Source organism: Pelophylax lessonae (assembly GCF_965119305.1).
Source record: "Pelophylax lessonae genome assembly, chromosome: 4".
In the NCBI taxonomy this organism is placed as follows: domain Eukaryota; kingdom Metazoa; phylum Chordata; class Amphibia; order Anura; family Ranidae; genus Pelophylax; species Pelophylax lessonae.
The window spans coordinates 63772469-63790022 of record NC_138771.1 but is presented as its reverse complement, the minus strand read 5'-3'; the positions used below and the strand labels follow the sequence as shown (position 1 = coordinate 63790022).

At 48.1% G+C, this 17554-nt stretch overlaps 1 pseudogene across 1 annotated transcript in view; it reads left to right on the top strand.

The window, feature by feature from the left end:
• Nucleotides 1–1905: 1905 nt before the first annotated feature.
• The window catches only part of LOC309552509 (DNA polymerase subunit gamma-2, mitochondrial-like), an 87500-nt pseudogene continuing 71851 nt past the window's right edge, over nucleotides 1906–17554 (top strand). Inside the window, exons 1-3 of the transcript in view lie at nucleotides 1906–2201; nucleotides 5224–5280; nucleotides 5663–5768. The product of the transcript in view is annotated as a DNA polymerase subunit gamma-2, mitochondrial-like (transcript). The remainder of the gene's footprint in view (nucleotides 2202–5223; nucleotides 5281–5662; nucleotides 5769–17554) is intronic.

Sequence of the window (17554 nt, the reverse complement as noted above, 5' to 3'; positions counted from 1 at the left end):
GCCCCCAGACTGAGCTTTGGCCCGCAAGGCACGCCCCCAGACTGAGCTTTGGCCCGCAAGGCACGCCTCCAGACTGGGCTTTGAAACGCAAGGCACGCCTCTACCACCGGGTAGCGATGTGTTAGACGAAAGTCACGCCCCCTATTGCTGAGTCGTAAAACGAGCACGGTCACTTACGCAGGACACGCCCCTAGTGGGCAGGGAAGGAGGCGGGCGCCCTTTAGCGTGCTGTGCGGGGCGGTGGCACGTGGAGGAAGTACATTGTTGTAGGTTGGTGACAAATTCGATCTGTGTGTTGTATGTCACCCCCATATATTTATAACTTCATTGTATGTCACCCCCATATATATATATATATATATATATATATATATATATATATATATATATATATATAACTTCATTGTATGTCACCCCCATATATATATAACTTCATTGTATGTCACCCCCATATATATATATATATAACTTCATTGTATGTCACCCCCATATATATATATATATATATATATATATATATATATATATATATATATATATATATATATATATCTTCATTGTATGTCACCCCCATATATATATATATATAACTTCATTGTATGTCACCCCCATATATATATAACTTCATTGTATGTCACCCCCATTTATATATATATATATATATATATATATCTTCATTGTATGTCACCCCCATCCCCCATATATATATATATATATATATATATAACTTCATTGTATGTCGCCCCCATATATATATATATAACTTCATTGTATGTCACCCCCATATATAAATACATTGTATCAGTGTGTATGTCACCCCCCTATACCGTCTTTATGTCCTCCTATATATAATACATTGTATCAGTGTGTATATCACCCCCTATACCGTCTCCATGTCCTCCTATATATAATACATTGTATCAACAGTAAATATCTCCTAAACATGTACCGTTTAGGAGATATTTACCTTACATGCATCCAGTGACGTCACTGGCGCATGCGCTCTGAAGGAACGGCCGATCGTGCCGTTCCTTCAGAGTCCAGTGCCGTGACTGTCGGCTCTCGCGCGCGTGCGCGGGAGTGACCTCACCGCGGCTCCGGCCAATCAGATGGCCGGATGCCGCGATCCCGGAAGACGGGCGACTGGACATGTCGCCCGTCATAGAGGTGAGTGGGCGGCACGGCGGGGGCTCGTTCTAAGGTAAGTATTGCATAATGAGCTAATATGCGATGCATACTAGCTCATTATGGCTTTCTCTTGCAGGGTGGAAAAAAAAAAAAATGCACGGGTTTACAACCTCTTTAACCTGTCCCCATTGTATCCCTCATTGCCAGCCATGGCAATAGTACTCCGATTATAGACCAGCCTCCCTTACATCTCCTCCAGCCCCTGCTCCTGTAATCTGTCTGTATAATTGGGATGTTTCCTGGAATGTGGCATCCCCGGCGTTGTTCTTAGGTGTAGCGCACTGACAGCGCCTCCTATTTCGACACGAGCTGCCAATTAGTGCTATTTTTTAATGATTTCTGCATGTGAGAATGGCTTACCTCTGTATCTACAGAACAGGAGCAGGCAAGGATTTGCAGTAAAGTTTAGATCTCACCTGGCAGAGTTTTTCTTTTCCTGACTGCTGATTTGCTGCCATGAACAATGTCATTCTCACATTATCTTTCTGTACTATTCTCACAGAGCTATGTACCATCCCCCGGCGGAGGCCATATTGTGTCAGGTGACCACGATCCGCAATGTCTTGGTGTGCGGTGGGACTAGTCCAGGTCGGGCGGACAAGGAAGACATTTCCAGCGTCTCTATTACTGCAGTGCAGAAGGCTGGCGGCCGGACGGCGGGAGAGCAATGATCTTCTGCAGTTGTGCCGTCGAAGGTTCTTCCTGTTGGGGGAGAAGATGACTCCGGCCTCTGTTCTAGGAGGACGTCACGGCCTGGGGCCCCTGGGAGCCCAAATGAAAAGGAACTTGGTAAAGGAATGGTGGGACGCCATGGTGCTGCACCGGGAACAGGTTCTGCCCATTGACTTTGTGTCACCTACCAGGAACATCCAACCCTTCACCAAGACCACCGCTGAAGACCCTCCCCAAAGCCCGTCTGGACCGCCTCCAAAACCAAAGTCTAACCCAGGAGGAGCTGGAAAAGATGGCCGGTCCTCGCCAAGACCCCCAAGAAAACAACGCTGTCCTTCAATGTAGATCCATCGTCATTAACGTCGCCACCACCTGACCTAAAAGATTCAACAAAATCGCTCCATCCACCGCAAAGGCAAACCACCGAATGTCTGGCTTGCAGTTTGACTATATGGTAACAATGACACAAATAGAGATGGGCTGAACACCCCCGTTCGGGAATTCTGCCACAAACCCATTAAAGGCTATGGGGGCCGAACATGAGAAATCAAAAGTCCCCATTATGAAGGCTTATATGCAAGTAATTGGCCATGAAAAGGGTATGGGGGCTGGGTACTACCCTGGGGGACAAGTATCAATGCAACATTTTTTCACAGGAGCAGTGATTTTAATAATGCTTAAAGTGCAACAATAAAAATGAAAAAGTGCCAGGGCGGGTGGGGTCCCCTTAGTCTGCCTGTAAAGTGGAGCATCTGTACCATGTATAGAACCTGCTGCAGCAAAACAGACATTTATCAACGAAAAAATTATATTTAAATCACACTTAAATTGATTTGCAAGTGCTGGCACCCAGCTATTTAAAAAAGAAAGAAGGAAACGGTGTGGGGTCCCCCCAGTACTTACCAGACCCTTATCCAAGCATGCATCCTCCTACAAGGGCCTCTTACACACAACCTTGGGCTGTGTTTGTGGGGGTCTGTGGGTAAGGGGCTTATCGAAATCTGGCAGCCCCCTTTTAACAAGGGGGCCCCCAGGTCCTATTCCCTCCCCCCTCCCATGGGAATGAGTAGGGTACCCCTACTCATTCACCAAAAAAGTGTCAAAATAAAAAACAGTAGACAGGTTTTTTTTTTTACAATTTCTTTTATTAAAAAGAAAACAACGCTGTCCTTCAATGTAGATCCATCGTCATTAACGACGCCACCACCTGACCTAAAAAATACAACAAAATCGCTCCATCCACCGCAAAGGCAAACCACCGAATGTCTGGCTTGCCGTTTGACAGTTCTTATATAGATAAGGGCGGGGCCACCTGGCGACATCACCTGGTGGCACCGCCCCCCTGTGATGTCATTGACCCAGCAAGTATTGGTGAGGTCACAAGGGGGGGCGGTGCCACCAGGTGACATCAGCTGACATCATCAAATATGACAGTTCTTCGGTTAGGACGGGGCCACCTGGTGACATCAACTGGTGGCACCGCCCCCCAGTTATGTCATCGACCCAGCATGCACTGGTTGGTGATGTCACAAGGGGGACGGTGCCACCAGGTGTTGCAGCCAGGTGGTCTCGCTCTTACCTAATATAAGAACTGTCAAACGGCAAGCCAGCCATTGGGCAGTTTGTCTTTGCGGTGGGCGGAGGCATTTTTTTTTCAGGTCCGGTGGTGGCGGCGTTGTGATTGACGATCGATCTACATTGGAGGACAGCGGTTTTTTTTTAGTTTTTAATAAAGGATTTGTCAATAACCTGTCTACTGTTTTAGTTAATTTTGACATTTTTTTTTGATGAATGGGTCGGGGTACAATGTACCCAATACTCATTCACATATGGTGGGCAAGACCCGATTCTGATGCCCGCAGACCCCCCACAACCACACCCCAAGATTTTGGGGAAGAGATCCTTGTCCCCTTCAACATGTCCCCTGCCCCAAAGCACCCCTGCCTGTTGAGGGCATGTGGTCTGGTATGGTTCAGGAGGGGGTGGGGGCCCACACTCATCATTTTCCCACCCCACCCCCACCCTTTACCTGACTCCCCTGCCTGCATGCTCTGATAAGGGACTGGTATGTATTGTGGGGGGGGGTTGGGGGGCCCCCACACCGTTTTTTTTTGACCGCTGATGGCTCATTGGTTGTTAAGGACGCTGTAGCCGGCTTCCCGGCCGCTCCTTTACAACCAGCTTATACTGCACCCTTATTGGGCAGAGCTTGCGTAGAATGCGCTGTGCAGCACAGGGAACACCCAGCAAACACCCTGCAAATTTGGGTGTTTGCCGAACGGGGTGAATAGCTAATAATAAGCTCAAACTCCTGCTGAGGCTGAACCGTTCGCCCAACACTAGACGCAAACTACTGCAGGATATGTCACCATTGTGGGAGGGGCAGAGACACAAACTACTGCAGGATATGTCACCATTGTGGGAGGGGCAGAGACACAAACTACTGCAGGAAATGTCACCATTGTGGGAGGGGCAGAGTCACAAACTACTGCAGGAAATGTCACCATTGTGGGAGGGGCAGAGACACAAACTACTGCAGGAAATGTCACCATTGTGGGAGGGGCAGAGACAAACTACTGCAGGAAATGTCACCATTGTGGGAGGGGCAGAGACACAAACTACTGCAGGAAATCTCACCATTGTGGGAGGGGCAGAGACACAAACTACTGCAGGAAATGTCACCATTGTGGGAGGGGCAGAGACACAAACTACTGCAGGGAATGTCACCATTGTGGGAGGGGCAGAGACACAAATTACTGCAGGAAATGTCACCATTGTGGGAGGGGCAGAGACACAAACTACTGCAGGAAATGTCACCATTGTGGAAGGGGCAGAGACACAAACTACTGCAGGAAATGTCACCATTGTGGGAGGGGCAGAGACACAAACTACTGCAGGAAATGTCACCATTGTGGGAGGGGCAGAGACACAAACTACTGCAGGAAATGTCACCATTGTGGGAGGGGCAGAGACACAAACTACTGCAGGAAATGTCACCATTGTGGGAGGGGCAGAGACACAAACTACTGCAGGAAATGTCACCATTGTGGGAGGGGCAGAGACACAAAACTGCAGGAATTTTCACCATTGTGGGAGGGGCAGAGACACAAATTACTGCAGGAAATGTCACCATTGTGGGAGGGGCAGAGACACAAACTACTGCAGGAAATGTCACCATTGTGGGAGGGGCAGAGACAAACTACTGCAGGAAATGTCACCATTGTGGGAGGGGCAGAGACACAAACTACTGCAGGAAATCTCACCATTGTGGGAGGGGCAGAGACACGAATTACTGGGGGAAAATCTCACCATTGTGGGAGGGGCTGAAAATGTTGACTTTTTAAAATATTTTTTCAATTTTAGGTGCCTTGTATTATTACCCCCCTTGTTTGGAGCTCCTGAACAGAAAGTTGCCTTTTGGTATTGCAGAGGTGGGGAGATGTTTTCATCCAATCTCAGACAACAAGGATCTGCACCTGCAGGTCAGCCATCTTGTAATGTACCCAGTAATGGGGGGGGTCCAAATTAGTGTGCAGAATACAATGTATTTCTCATTTGTCTTTTACCCACAATGCAGTTTGTTAGTAACTCTCAGGTGTGTGCGCTCTGATTAATACCGGGGAAGGAGATTGGTGGTCACATGGGTTCACAGGCCACCGATTTAATCAACTGGTGCAAAATCCTAAAAACAAGAGATAGAATCCTACTGACAGCGATAAAGCGATAAAGTTCAGGAGTAGAATTGATTTTTATGAGGTTATTAAGTTCCTGTAAGTTGATAAATTTTACTTTCATGTTCTAGGGTGGGGGAGAGGACGACGGCCTCTCTGGTCTGGTTCAGCTCAGCCAAGACTTGCGCTCAGTGGCGGGACTACTGGCTGCGGCAACGGCTGCTGTGGTGGAGGAAGGTGAGCGCCCTGTGATTGCTGAGACATCTATGGGGGTTATTTATAAGAGATGAGATACACTATATTGTCAAAAGTATTGGGACGCCTGCCTTTACACACATGAACTTTAATGGCATCCCAGTCTTTGTCAGTAGGGTTCAATATTGAGTTGGCCCCCCCTTTGCAGCTACTTGAACTACAAGTCCCATGAGGCATTGCAAGGCTGACAGTTACAAGCATGACTCCTAAAGGCAGAGGCATGATGAGACTTGTAGTTCGCAACAGCTGGAGGGCCCCAGGTTGAGCATGCATTCTGTATAGTGTAACCTTCACAAGTAGGCTGTAATAGCAATTCATTAAACAGAGTTGGAACATTGCTGATACCTGTGTAGCTTACATCATAGAGAACTACACTATGTCAAAAGTATTGGGACGCCTGCCTTTACACACACATGAACTTTAATGGCATCCCAGTCTTAGTCCGTAGGGTTCAATATTTAGTTGGCCCACCCTTTGCAGCTATAACAGCTTCAAATCTTCTGGGAAGGCCGTCCACAAGGTTTAGGAGTGTGTCTGTGGGAATGTTTCACCATTCTTCCAGAAAAAGTGTTCCTTTAAATTTTTGAGCAGTGTATGTGTGTGTGTCTATTAGAGATAAGGGCCATACACACTATCAGATTATCTGAAGACTTTTTCCTTCAGATTTACCTTTTCTATGTAGTGCAAGGGCCTGCCGGATTGCATACAAATTGAAAGTGTTTAGGTTTGACCTCATATTATATGGTTTTGGTAAGTCTACAGACAAAAGTCTTCAGATAATCTGATAGTGTGTAAGGCCCAATAGACCGATATGTTTTTTTCAGGGCCGATACCGATATTTTGGTCACAATGTTTCGGTATCGGCCGATATGGGCCGATATTTTGTACATTTTAAAGTTTTGAAAAATAAAGACAATTTTTGACACAAATCTGGTACTGAACATGTTCATTTTTGTTTAATGCCTACTGGCGGGCTTGCTGGCACCCTGTGGTGGGTGGGTGGCTGGCTGGCACAGGGGTTGTGGGTGGCTGGCTGGTACAGGGCCTGTGGTTGGCTGGCTGGCACACTGTCTGTGGGTGGCTGGCTGTCTGGAATCCTGTGGTGGGTGGGTGGCTGACTGGCTGGTACAGTGCTTGTGGGTGTCAGGTAAAGGGCCTGTGGGTGGCTGGCTCACTGGTACAGGGCCTGTGGATGTGGGTGGGTGGCTGGCTGGTACAGGGCCTGTGGATGTGGGTGGGTGGCTGGCTGGTACAGGGCCTGTGGATGTGGGTGGCTGGCTGGTACAGGGCCTGTGGATGTGGGTGGCTGGCTGGCTGGCACCGGGCTGCTGTGGGTGGGTGTATGGCTGTGATACAGTCTCCGTGAGACTAGGCCGACTCCAGAGGAGGCTGTCCAAGGCGAGGGAGGCGGCCTAAGAAGGCAGAATGAAGTCACAAAAATATCGGCCAGTTCCAAGGCCAATACTAATATATATCAGGGAAAGTGCATATCGGCCACGCCGGTAATTGGTCTATCCCTAGTGTGTGTGTGTGTGTGTATATATATATATATATATATATATATATATATAGTGCTCAAATAAATTAAAGGAGCACTTTTGAATCAGAGTATAGCATCAAGTCAGTTTAACTCCTGGGATATTGATCTGGTCAGTTAAGTAGCAGAGGGCGTTGTTAATCAGTTTCAGCTGCTTTGGTGTTAATGAAATTACCAACAGGTGCACTGGATGGGCAAAAGGAGACAACCTTCAAAACAAAAATGGTTTTACAGGTGGAGGCCACTGACATTTTTTTCCCTACCCATTTTTTTTCTGACTGTTTTTCACGAGTTTTTCATTTGGCTGGGGTCAGTGTCACTACTGGTAGCATGAGGCCATACCTGGACCCTATAGAGGTTGTACACGCAGTCCAACTCCTCCACGATGGCACATTAATCCGTACCATTACCAAGAGCATGGAGGAGATTCCAGGAGACAGGCAGTTACTCTAGGACAGTGTTTCTCAACTCCGGTCCTCAGTGCACACTAACAGGCCAGATTTTAAGTATTACCTTGGAGAGATGCAGACTAGAATTCTGAAATCACTGAGCAGCAAATTATATCACCTGTGATGTATTTCAGTTATCTTGCAAACCTGGCCTGTTAGTGTGCCTTGAGGACCGGAGTTGAGAAACACTGCTCTAGAAGAGCTGGACAGGGCCATAGAAGGTCCTTAACCCATCAGCGGGACCGGTATCTGCTCCTTTGTGCAAGGAGGAACAGGATGAGCACTGCCAGAGCCCTACAAAATGACCTCCAGCAGGCCACTGGTGTGAATGTCTCTGACCAAACAATCAGAAACAGACTTCATGAGGGTGGCCTGAGGGCCCGACTTCCTCTAGTGGGCTCTGTGCTCACTGCCCTGCCTCAGTGAACACCAGAATTGGCAGCTCCACCACTGGCACCCTGTGCTTTTCACAGATGAGAGCAGGTTCACCCTGAGCACATGTGACAGACGTGAAAGGAAGGGAGAGATGTGGGCGCTCTGGTGAGGAAGGCTGTCTGGTCCTTTGTTGCGGTAGAGCGGTTGCACTGAGGGCAGCACTTGTGTGAGAAGCAGCTCTATAGGATCATATAAGGAAAGAAAGACGCCTCTAAGTGCAGAATTCTAAGGATTTATTATTTGATGCAAGGGATTAAAAACATTTACAAGATGGCAGAGATAACAGGCATGTATTAATTGTCCTCTTTTGGTTTGCTGTGTCCTCTGTCTGCCGGGTGAGGGAGGATGAGAGAGCCGTCCTGCAGCTGTCCGGATTCCCTGGTGACGTGGAGGAACGAGGAAGCGGAGAGGCAGATGGTGGCCCGGGTTCCAGAACCAAGCTGCAACGCTCGTGGCCTGTATGGCGTCAGGGGAAAGCGTTTAAAATCATTTAGGTTCATTCTTCTTCCTCATGAATGTACACATAGCACCCCATACTGACAGAAAAACACAGAATTGTTGACATTGTTGCAGATTTATTAACAAAGAAAAACTGAAATATCACATGGTCCTAAGTATTCAGACCCTTTGCTCAGTATTTAGTAGAAGCCCCCTTTTGATCTAATACAGCCAGGAGTCTTTTTGGGAAAGATGCAACAAGTCTTTCACACCTGGATTTGGGGATCCTCTGCCATTCCTCCTTGCAGATCCTCTCCAGTTCTGTCAGGTTGGATGGTAAACGTTGGTGGACAGCCATTTTTAGGTCTCTCCAGAGATGCTCAATTGGGTTTAAGTCAGGGCTCTGGCTGGGCCATTCAAGAACAGTCACGGAGTTGTTGTGAAGCCACTCCTTCGTTATTTTAGCTGTTTGCTTAGGGTCATTGTCTTGTTGGAAGGTAAACCTTCGGCCCAGTCTGAGGTCCAGAGCACTCTGGAGAAGGTTTTTGTCCAGGATATCCCTGTACTTGGCCGCATTCATCTTTCCCTCGATTGCAACCAGTCGTCCTGTCCCTGCAGCTGAAAAACACCCCCACAGCATGATGCTGCCACCACCATGCTTCACTGTTGGGACTGTATTGGACAGGTGATGAGCAGTGCCTGGTTTTCTCCACACATACCGCTTAGAATTAAGGCCAAAAAGTTCTATTTTGGTCTCATCAGACCAGAGAATCTTATTTCTCACCATCTTGGAGTCCTTCAGGTGTTTTTTAGCAAACTCCATGCGGGCTTTCATGTGTCTTACACTGAGGAGAGGCTTCCGTCGGGCCACTCTGCCATAAAGCCCCGACTGGTGGAGGGCTGCAGTGATGGTTGACTTTCTACAACTTTCTCCCATCGCCTGACTGCATCTCCGGAGCTCAGCCACAGTGATCTTTGGGTTCTTCTTTACCTCTCTCACCAAGGCTCTTATCCCCCGATAGCTCAGTTTGGCCGGACGGCCAGCTCTAGGAAGGGTTCTGGTCATCCCAAACGTCTTCCATTTGAGGATTATGGAGGCCACTGTGCTCTTAGGAACCTTAAGTGCAGCAGAAATCTTTTTGTAACCTTGGCCAGATCTGTGCCTTGCCACAATTCTGTCTCTGAGCTCTTCAGGCAGTTCCTTTGACCTCATGATTCTCATTTGCTCTGACATGCATTGTGATCTGGAAGGTCTTATATAGACAGGTGTGTGGCTTTCCTAATCAAGTCCAATCAGTATAATCAAACACAGCTGGACTCAAATGAAGGTGTAGAACCATCTCAAGGATGATCAGAAGAAATGGAAAGCACCTGAGTTAAATATATGAGTGTCACAGCAAAGGGTCTGAATACTTAGGACCATGTGATATTTCAGTTTTTCTTTTTTAATAAATCTGCAACAATTTCAACAATTCTGTGTTTTTCTGTCAGTATGGGGTGCTATGTGTACATTCATGAGGAAGAAGAATGAACTTAAATGATTTTAGCAAATGGCTGCAATATAACAAAGAGTGAAAAATTTAAGGGGGTCTGAATACTTTCCGTACCCACTGTAGGTACTTAGTGTGACTCACAGGTAAAAAAGCACCTGGTTGTCCAGGACTATTTGAAACGCTACAAAAAAAGAACTGCTAGTGCTAGCAGAGATCAGGCCTGACTCTGCTAATGCTGCGATTTTGTGTGTTTTTGGAAGTGACAGTAATCTATTGATTACTGCTCTTGCCTGGGTGGAGTGGGCTGGGTGGAGGGGCTAAGCGCAGATGCTGGCAGGTGTCGTGGCCGATCCTGCTAATGCTGCATTTTGGGAACCCTAAAACTATTGGGGATGCTAGTATAGTTCTAATCAGATAAAAGATATTGATCCGTTCATATACTATACTAGTAATGGAGGTGTTTAGTGTGTGTGTATGTGTGTTACTGGTAATCAAAGGGTTAAATTATATTTCTAACTATGCGGCGGGGATCTGTGCTGTCCTAGACTGACGCTAACTAGTGTTAATGCTAACTAATGTCACCTGTGACACTAATAATAGTGATCAGAAAAAAAACTGTACACTATAAAAGTGACACTGTGACAGGGCAATGAAGGGGTTAACTGGGGGTGATCAGGGGGTTAAATCTTTATTGGGGGGGTGGTGGGTTCCCTAAACCTATTTGGGACAGAAACTAACTGTTGCTAACGCTAAATGAAGTCACAAGGCACACTATTACAGAAATCAGCAAAACCACTATATACTGTATATAGTGTTCAATGTGACAGGGGGTGTAGGGGTTAACTGGGGTGTGATCGGGGCGTTAAATGTGCCTAGCTAGGTGTGTGTATATGTGCTGTTGGTGTACTCAGTTTAATCCTCTCTTCTCTCACGTTGGAATCCAAAAAAGACTCCAGGAGGGAAGGGAGGACCTTTTCCTGTGCCTGTGTTTACATTACACAGGTCAGTTTGTCATTGGTCAGAACCGATCACCAGGTCCAGGCCAAAAATCATCATTGGCCTGGACCTGATGACTTATCAGTTCTATACCGAATCAGACCATCGCGGGGACTGAGGGCATGCGGGAGGAAGCCCCATAGGCCCCGTAGACCCTCGCTTTTCCTGCCCGAGCCACCCTGCCGCAGTAAAAAGGCGGCGGGTGGTCAGGAACTGGTTAAAGTAAGGTGCGCATGGGCAGCCAATCAGCAAAATAAGAAAAAATCTACAATGTTTCAGCAATTTGTATTGGATTTATGTTGGATACATTTGCAAATATATCTGAAGCTGCACTGCCACGTCAAGGCCCCTCTGCAAAGTGCAGTCCCTAACTCTACTCTACTGTCATTTCCAAATTGTGATATATAAAGTAAAAAAAACATTCAGAGTCTAAACTAGTTCAATAATTTCATTCAAAACAGAGGTTTTGGTTACATATATTTGCAATCATATGTGAAACTACCTTCCATTACAGGCTGTTCAAAACCTGTCTGAGAAAAATACCAGCCTCCAACCTCCCCTTATAGCTGGTCCAACACACACCTGGAAAAATACCGTCCTCCAACCTCCCCTCATAGCCAGTCCAACAAACGCCTAAAAAAAAACACCGACCTCCAACCTCCCCTCATAGCCGGTCCAACACACGCCTGAAAAATACCGGCCTCCAACCTCTCCTCATAGCCGGTCCAACACATCCCTGAAAATATACTAGCCTCCAACCTTCCCTTATAGCCGGTCAAACACACCTGAAAATATAACGGCCTCCAACCTCCCCTCATAGCCGGTCCAACACACACCTGGGGAAAAAAAGTACTGGCCTCCAACCTCCCCTATAGCCAGTCCAACACACGCCTAAAAAAATACCGGCCTCCAACCTCCCCTCATAGCCGGTCCAACACACACCTGTAAAAAAGAAGTACCGGCCTCCAATCTCCCTTTATAGCCAGTCCAACACACACATAAAAAGAAAAAGTACCGGCCTCCAACCTCCCCTCCCCTCATAGCTGGTCCAACACATGACTGAAAAATACCGGCCTTTTTGGACATTTTTCTGTTTTTGCAGCATGCTGCTCTTTCACATTATAAAAATGCTGTTCTGGACTTGTCTTCTCGGCAGTAACCTCCTGCACCTCCTGTTGAATATCTTCTGTCAGCCATTGTTTTGCCTTAGCCAATACATCAGAAGAGAAAGCATGGTTTTTGTATCAAGGATTCAAAAGACTTGCAAGCACAACATTTTTAATCTCTTCATGCTTCTCAAAACATGTATCAACCAAAGCTCTTTGGCTTGACAGACCATCATGTAAAAGTTGGAGGGTGTTGTGTGCCATGACACTGAAGTCTGACATATCAGCAAGCCTCATTCCTTTCTGCATGTTTGCTCCATTGTCTTGAAGAAACACAAGCATCACTTAGTCTTTGTTGATTCCCCAGTCTTCAAGCATGCCTAGAAACATTTCTCTACTGTACTCAGTGTGGGATCCGTGCATCACTTTTGTATCCAACACCAATTGGCTTTATGTCCATCCACTGTCAATGAAGTGGCATCAAAGAATCGTTAATGACTCGCCTGACTTTTTGTCCTGACCAGCAGTCAGTCGTGAATGAGAGTGAGTTGCCAGCATTCTCTGGTTGCAGCATAGCCTTTTACTTTCTCGACTACCTTTTGGTGAATCTTTCGCAGCATTTTGTTCGATAATACTTCTCACTCTTCAGTGTGTAGCCTGGCTCAAGTATGGACATCAGCCACTTAAATCCTGAGTCAGACACCATTGTAAATGGCTGGTTATCAGTAACAATTATCTCTGTGATTACTCTGTCCAGCAGTTGGGATCGTCCATCTAAATCTAGACAGTGACACCTGTTTTTTTTCATAAACATATCTGTTATTGACGCCTGGCAGTGTGGGTGGCTTGCTGGCACCCTGTTGTGGGGTGGCTGGCTGCTGTCACCCTGTTGTGGGTCAGTGGCTGATGCCTGGCAGTTTGGGTGGCTTGCTGGTAGCCTGTTGTGGGTCGGTGGCTGATGCCTAGCAGTGGGGGTGGCTTGCTGGCAACCTGTTGTCAGTCGGTGGCTGACGCCTAGCAGTGTGGGTGGTTTGTTGGCACACTGTTGTGGGTCGGTGGCTTACACCTGGCAGTGTGGGTGGCTTGCTGGCACCCTGTTTTGGGGTGGCTGGCTGCTGTCACACTGTTGTGGGTCGGTGGCTGATGCCTGGCAGTGTGGGTGACTTGCTGGCACCCAGTTGTGGCTGGCTGGCTTGCTGGAACACTTTGGTGGGTGGCTTGCCTGGTGTCACCCTGTTATGGGTGGCTGGCTGCTGTCACACTGTTGTGGGTGGGTGGCTGATGCCTGGCAGTGTGGGTGACTTGCTGGCACCCTGTTGTGGCTGGCTGGCTTGCTGGAACACTTTGGTGGGTGGCTTGCCTGGTGTCACCCTGTTGTGGGTTGTTGGCTTGCTGGAACTCTGTCGTGGGTGGCTGGCTTGCTGCAACACTGTGGTGGGTGGGTGGCTGGCTGGCTTGCTGGAACAATGTGGTGGGTGACTGGCTTGGTGTCACCCTTTTGTGGGTTTCTGACTTGCTGGAACACTGTGGTGGGTGGCTGGCTTGGTGTCACCCTGTTGTGGATGGCTGGCTTGCTTGAACACTGTTGTGGGTGGTTGGCTTGTTGTCACCCTGTTGTGGGTGGCTTGCTTGCTGGAGCACTGTGGTGGGTGGCTGGCTTGGGGTCACCCTGTTGTGGGTGGCTTGCTTATTGGAACACTGTGGTGGGTGGCTGGCTTGGTGTCACCCTGTTGTGGGTGGCTTGCTTGCTGGAACACTGTGGTGGTTGGCTGGCTTGGGGTCACCCTGTTGTGGGTGGCTTGCTTGCTGGAACGCTGTGGTGGGTGGCTGGCTTGGTGTCACCCTGTTGTGGGTGGCTTGCTTGCTGGAACACTGGTGGGTGGGTGGGTGGGTGGCTGGCTTAGAGTCACCCTGTTGCGGGTGGCTGGCTTGCTTTAACACTGTGGTGGGTGGCTGGCTGGCTTGCTGGAACACTGTGGTGGTTGGCTGGCTTGGTGTCACCCTGTTATGGGTGGCTGGCTTGCTGGACCACTGTGGTGGGTGGCTGGCTGGCTTGCTGGAACACTGTGGTGGGTGGCTGGCTGGCTTTCTGGAACACTGTGGTGGGTTGCTGGCTTGCTGGAACACTGTGGTGGGTGGCTTGCTTACTGGAACATTGTGGTGGGTGGCTGGCTTGGTGTCACCCTGTTGTGGGTGGCTTGCTTGCTAGAACACTGTGATGGGTGGCTGGCTTGGTGTCACCCTGATGTGGGTGGCTGGCTTGCTGGAACACTGTGGTGGGTGGCTGGCTTGGTGTCACCCTGTTGTGGGTGGCTTGCTTGCTGGAACACTGTGGTGGGTGGCTGGCCTGGTGTCACCCTGTTGTGGGTGGCTTGCTTGCTGGAACACTGTGGTAGGTGGCTGGCTTGCTGGAACACTGTGGTGGGTGGCTGGCTTGGTGTCACCCTGTTGTGGATGGCTGGCTTGCTGGAACACTGTGGTGGGTGGCTGGCTTGTCACCCTGTTGTGGGTGGTTTGCTTGCTGGAACACTGTGGTGGGTGGCTGGCTTGGTGTCACCCTGTTGTGGGTGGCTGGCTTGCTGGAACACTGTGGTGGGTGGCTGGCTTGTTCTCACCCTGTTGTCGGTGGCTTGCTTGCTGGAACACTGTGGTAGGTGGCTGGCTTGGTGTCACCCTGTTGGGGGTGGCTGGCTTGCTTGCTGGAACACTGTGGTGGGTGACTGGCTTGGTATCACCCTGTTGGGGGTGGGTGGCTTGCTTGCTGGAACACTGTGGTGGGTGGCTGATTTGTTGTCACCCTGTTGTGGGTGGCTTGCTTGCTGGGACACTGTGGTGGGTGGGTGGCTGGCTTGGTGTCATCCTGTTGTGGGTGGCTTGCTGGAACACTGTTGTGGGTGGCTGGCTTGGTGTCGCCCTGTTGTGGTTGGCTGGCTTGCTGGAGCACTGTGGTGGGTGTAGAGATATGCCGGTTTTCGGTAATGCGATATTTTGCGGTATCGCATACACACGGTATTGTTATTGTGGTTATTTTTAAAATAAAATAAAATTTCTGCTCTCCAAGTCTGCCTTTAGAATTGATTCTTTTCAGTGAACTGGATGACTCCTTCACTCATTCAATAGAGACAGGTCTGGTAATATGATCCTAGAGTGAGAAAGCTTAGCTCCTCCCTGTAACCAATCAGATGGCTCCCAGCACACTGACATGCTGGAAACAACCTATCACAGTTACTTTGCTCTATACTGCAGCCGCATGCTTTCTCCTGGGCTCAGGCAGACAGACACAGAGCCACTTTCCTACTACAAGCAAATCTCTGAAAGTACCTATCTATTACCATATACTGTCACTGTGTAGATAGATAGATAGATAGATAGATAGATAGATAGATAGATAGATAGATAGATAGATAGATAGATAGATAGATAGATAGATAGATAGATAGATAGATAGATAGATAGATAGTCCCTGAAATCACTTTTTACGGCGTTCCACCTTTCTCTAACTTTGTCGTTAGTACCAATATGTACCATGACAGCTGGGTCCTCCCCAGCGCCATCCAACAATCTGTCCATGCAGTCTACAATGTCCCGAACTCGAGAGCCCGGTAAACAACATACTGTTCGGCGAGAACGATCTTTGTGACAGATTGCCCTCTCTGTTCCTCTAATAATAGAATCCCCTACCACAAGTATCTGCCTATTCTTTCCTGTATCCTTGCCCCCATCTTCACTGGAGGAGTTGTTCCCAAGGTTCCTCTGGTATTTTGGTGGAGCCTCAACTTGAATTTCTTCCAGCTTTTTGGTCATCTTCTCTCCCAATAGAGCAGCACCCTGCTTATTTAAGTGCAGCCCATCTCTGGTATAGAGCCAGTAACGGTATGAAAAGTCAGCCCAGTTTTCCAGAAACCCAAATCCTTCCTCCCTGCACCAGTTCCTCAGCCACTTGTTAAGTGCACCAAGCTCTTGCTGTCTCTCTGGTGTGGCTCCAGGTATGGGCAGAATTTCTGAAAATACTGCCTTGGAGGTCCTTTTCTTCAGTATAGTCCCTAAGTCTCTGAAATCATTTTGTAGGGCGGTTCATCTTCCTCTAACTTTGTCGTTAGTACCAATATGTACCATGACAGCTGGGTCCTCCCCAGCCCCATCCAACAATCTGTCCATGCAATCCACAATGTCCTGAACATGAGCGCCTGTTAAAAATCATACTGTTCGGCGAAAACGATCTTTGTGACACGGTGATAACGATCTTTGTGACGGTTTGCCCTCTCTATCCTTCTAATGATTTCGTCCCGTATCTGCCGATCCTTTCTTGTAACCGTGGCTCCGATTTCACTGAAGACGATGTTCCCCTGGCATTTTGGTGGAGTCTCAACATGAACATCACATTCTGGTGGAGTCGCAATGTGAATGTCGCATGCAGGTGAAGTCGCAATGTGAACATCACATTGTGGTAGAGTTTCGATGGGAATGTCACATTCTGCCGGAGTCTCATTGGGAATGTCGCATTCTGCCGGAGTCTCATTGGGAATGTCACATTTTGCTGGAGTCTCATTGGGAATGTTGCATTCAGCTGGAGTCTCATTGGGAATATCGCATTCTGCTAGGGTCTCAACGGGATCCTCACATACTGTCGAAGACCTAGTGGGAACGTCACAATCTGCTGGAGTTTTAGCGGAAACGTCACAATCTGCTGTATTCTTAGCCGGAACGTCACATTCTGCCAGTGTCTCGGCGGGAATGTTACATTGTGGAGAATTCTCAACGTGAACAACACATTTTGGTGAATTCAACATTTTTTCCAACTTTTTGGCCATTTTCTTTCCTAACAGAGTTGCACCCTGCTCATTTAAGTGAAATCCGTCCCTGCTGTAGAGCAGGTAATTAATTGAAAAGTCAGTCCAGTTCTCCATGAAGCCAAAACCCTCCTTCTTGCACCAGTTCTTCAGCCACCTGTTAAGCCCCATAACCTCCTGCTGTCTCCTTGTTGTGGCTCGAGGTACAGGCAGTATTTCTGAAAATACTACCTTGGAGGTCCTTTTCTTCAATATAGCCCCTAAGGCCCTGAAATCATTTTGTAGAATGCTCCATCTTCTTCTGATGTTGTCGTTGGTGCCAATATGTACCATGACAGCTGGGTCCTCCCCAGCCTCATCCAACAATTTGTCCATCTGTTCTGCAATGTCCCGAACCCGTGCATTCGGGAAAAAACATACTGTTCGTTGATCACAGTCTTTCTGACAGATTGCTCTCTCTGTCCCTTTAATAACTGAATCCCCTACCACCAGTATCTGCCTCTCTATTTTTGTAAGCTTGCTCC